Genomic DNA, 4,061 nt, shown 5'->3' on the forward strand with positions numbered 1-4,061 from the left:
CTGAGGGTTCACTTGGTCCATGGCCAAAGCTCTTCTGAAGAGTGTCAGGGCTGCTCCTGCCTGCAGAGGGGCCTTTCCCACAGGTGAGTGTTCACAGCCCAAAATCCCAGTGGTTGCTGAGGCTGGGGCAGCTTTTGTGGCCCAGAGCTGCACAGAGCTCTCAGTGACTCCCTGCTCACTGCCAGGAGTGTTCCTTGGTGCTCCTTCTGTGTGTCCCAGCTGGCAGGGAACAGGGGGAAGGAGAAGGCTGGGAGGCCCAGGAAGGGAAGCAGCAGCTCTTGTGCTTTGGATTTGCAGAGAGGAGCTGTGCCTGCAGTGTCCTGCCCGTGGCACACAGCGTGCCAAACACACATCCCGGGAACGGGCACTGGGCTGCCCGGGCAGCGCTGGGATGGACATGGAAAAAGGGCTGCCCGCGGCCCCTGGGCCAGGGGCTGCTCTGAACAGGCACCCGCAGATGCTTCAGCCCCGACAGACCCCACTGACACCCCAAAAATGCCCCAAGGAACAGCTGGCACTGGGGAATGTCAGCACGGGCTGTTTGCAGAGGGGCTCAGACAGCAATTCCCGGTGCTGACCTCCCACACTCCTGCCAGCTATGTCCCAGCCACCCAAAATGCCTTCCCTTCCAGCCTGAGGCCATCATCCCTCAGCAGCGTTAAAGCCAAGGCAAGCTTCCCCCACAGCAATGAAATGCCAAGCAATGCCCTCAGAGATGCCTTCAAATGAAAGGTCAGAGTCAGAGAAATCTGTTTGGATTGAGTTGGGAGTTTTTGGGGAGCCAGCTGGAACTGCACAACTGATGGAAAGCTTTCCCAGGTGGCTCCCACTGCTGGTGCCCTGAAGGCAGGGATGTGCATCCCTTTCCTGAGGGAAAAGAACTTGCAGAGGCCACTCCTGAGGCTCTGGAATGAAATCAGCTCCTGCAGGGAGACAAGTCCTCCCGTGGGCACAGGGGCTGCCTCAGCAGGGGCTGGGAGCGCGTCCGGCCAGCGCCTTCTCCTGCTTTCAAATATCACCTGGAGCCCGGGCTCGGGGGGTGCAGGCAGCTGAATTCCAGGGAACTCTGTCAGGTGCCCCCAGGGACATTGGGGGGGGCTGGGGGATGAGGGTTACAAACAGCAAATTCTATGGAACATGAAGCTGTCCTTGCCCTGACCCTGCTGAGCTTCCCTGGAAGCTCTGCTGGTTCCTGACACACCTGGTGTTAAATAGGCAGCTCTGCATGGGAATATCCATGCTCCAGGAGGCGCTGGCAGGCTATTCCAGTGGCAATGCAGCAGGGAATTCAGGGCTTGGGGTAGAATTCATCTGCGCACCACCCAGGGAACAATCTTTGTGCTGCCCTGGCAGCCAAAGCCCCTGGGCTGGGCAATGTCAGCAGGCAAACGGATGGAATGATCTAAATGCCAGCATCCCCCAAAGGGACAATGCAATCACCTCCCTTTGCTCCCAAAGTGTCCACTGTGTTCCCCACAGGTGCCCTGGGGATGCCAGGGAGGTGCCTTTGCCCACAGTGCCTTTCTCCTGCCCCTCTCCAGCCCGAGGCCTCTTCTCCCTTCCCTGCCAGCTGCTGCCAAAGAAGGAGGACACAGTGAGTGCTGAGTTGACCTCCAAATAGTCCTTCCCTCACCTTGAGATGACCTGAGATTTTACCCCCAAAATGTCCCCATCTGTCTCCTTCTGAGTTCCTCATTTTTTACAAGGAAGCATTCTTTCTCTGCTCTGGAGATTACCACAAGATTTGCCCCCAAAACTTTCCCCACCTGTCCACTACCTCTTTGCTCATTTCCACCTCAATCTTTTCATTCTTTGCCCTACAGATGCTTTCAATTTTTACCCCTCCGAACTTCCCTACCTGTCCATAAGCGATTACCTCAGTTTACCCCATCAAGTGCATTCTCTCTGCTACAGATCACCTCAGATTTTACCCCCAAAATTTTCCGTACGTCTCCACCACTGAGTACTTTATTTTTACCTCCAAATACTCATTTTCTACCATGGAGATTCCCTCAAGTTTTACCCGCCAGATTTACCCACCTGTCCACAGCAATTCCCTCAGTTTACCTCAGGATGCTCCTCTCTCTCCTAGAGATGACCTCACATTTTACCCCCTCAGTTTTCCCTACCTGCCCAGTTCTGATCACCTCCTTTTTACCTCAAAACATGAGTTCTTTCTTCTACAGATGAACTCGGATTTTATTGCCAAAATGTCTGTTTTGTCCCCTGTACACTGACAAGATTTTAAAACCAAAACCACGCAGGTTATGTCTGTCTTACCCCCAAAATGTTCATTCTGTCCCCTACAAATTAGGTCAGATTTTTTCTCAAAACCACTTATGGTTCCTACATAATTACCTCAGGGTTTGCCCCCCACATTCTACCTCATCTTGACTACTGATCACCTCATTGCTTCCTCAATATGTTCATTCTTTGCCCTACAGATCTTCCCAAGTTTTACACCCCAAATTTCCTTGCCTAGCCCCAGTGATTGCCTCAGTTTATGTCAGTGGTCACACTCTCCCTAGAGATTACCTCAAGTTTAACCCCCAAAATTTTCCTTAACTGTCCCCAATTTATTACCTCATTTTTACCAAAAAAGATTCATTCTCAACCTTTAGATTATTTCAAGTTTGACCCCCCAAAATTCCCCTACCTGTCCACTACTGATTCCCTCATTCTTCCTTCAATATTTATTTCCTTTCTACCATGTAGCTTCTATCAAGATTTACCCCCAAAGTTTTCCATCTGTCTACTACTGCTTACCTCATTTTTACCTCAAAATGTTCTTTCTACAGCTTATTTAATATTATTTTTACACAAGTTTCCCTATCTGCCCACAACTGATTCCCTCATATTACCTCAGTGTGTTCATGCTCTCCCCTAGAGATTAGTTCAGATTTAGCCCCCAAATTTTCCCCACATGCTCAGTACTCATCACCTCCTTTTTCCCTCCAAGTGTTCATTCTCTGCTCTTGAGACTTTGTCAAGTTTGGCCTCCCAAAATTTTCCTTCTTTGTCTACTACTGAGTACCTCATTTTTACTCCAAAATATTCATTCTGTCCCCTACAGATTACATCAGGTTTTACCCCCCAGTTTTTCCTTCCTGTACAATATTAACTCTTTTCTGCCCCAAAAATGTGCATTCTCTCCCCTAAACATCACCTCAGCTTTTCCCTCAAAAATGCCACCTTGCTCCGCTCGACATCCCCTCCCATTTTCCTACACAAACAATTCTTGTGTCCCCTCTCAGTCACCCCAGGTTTTCAGCTAAAAATGTCTCCTCTGTCCCCTTGAAGTTATCCCAGGTTTTCCCAGTGAGGAGCTGCAAGGAATTCAGGCAGGGCCAATGACACCAGGGAACAGCTGTAAATTCAGAGGCAGAGAGAGAAGATCTACCAGGAAAGGGGAAAGGTTCAGAAAACATTACTGCAATCAATTAATTAATTAATTATTATCTCCAGTTCCCCACTGAGAAGAACACAACCTCACAGCTGTTAAGGCCTGACAGTTCCCTGCAGGGAGAGCTCAGCACATGTGCCCAGAGGCAATCCCAGCATCTGAAAGAAAGAAAGAAGCAGCAAAAGGTGATTGCTTCTCTTTCAAAGTTATTTCAAGTGCTCACACCCAAACCCACCTTTGCTCTTGATTCTGGCCGGGTGCATGGTGAGCAGTAGGCACAGGTCATGTCATCCATGCTGGTGTGAGTGATGCTTTCTGGGGGAAAGCAGCTGATCTCCAAAGTTCCCTTCCTGCCCTGTGCCTGATCTGCACAGGAGAAAACCTCTTCCAGGAAGGGATTGTGCTCCCTCTAATCCCATTTGCCCAGTCTGTGCCATGGGGATATTGCCAGCCTGGGGCAGCAGAGGCACACGCAGCTCTCAGCACTCTCTGCTCCAAGCACAGCTCTGGGCTCCTTTGCAGACTGCCTCTGCTGTGGGGTTTTCTCCAGGAGAAGCCAAGCAATTGCTCATGGAAGGGTGGAGATTAAGTTATCCCAAAGGGAAGCAAAGAGTTAAGTACTCCAGGAAGAGCCCTTGGCATCTGCTGGGCTGAGGTG

At 50.4% G+C, this 4,061-nt stretch overlaps 1 long non-coding RNA gene across 1 annotated transcript; it reads left to right on the top strand.

Annotated features, from left to right (window-relative positions):
* Nucleotides 1–3,351, top strand: LOC120412186. Its single transcript, XR_005604777.1, has 2 exons — nucleotides 1–83; nucleotides 1,480–3,351. It is a non-coding gene; the product is annotated as an uncharacterized LOC120412186 (long non-coding RNA).
* Nucleotides 3,352–4,061: the final 710 nt, after the last annotated feature.

Source organism: Corvus cornix, unplaced genomic scaffold (genome assembly GCF_000738735.6).
Source record: "Corvus cornix cornix isolate S_Up_H32 unplaced genomic scaffold, ASM73873v5 scaffold18, whole genome shotgun sequence".
Taxonomy (NCBI): Eukaryota; Metazoa; Chordata; class Aves; order Passeriformes; family Corvidae; genus Corvus; species Corvus cornix.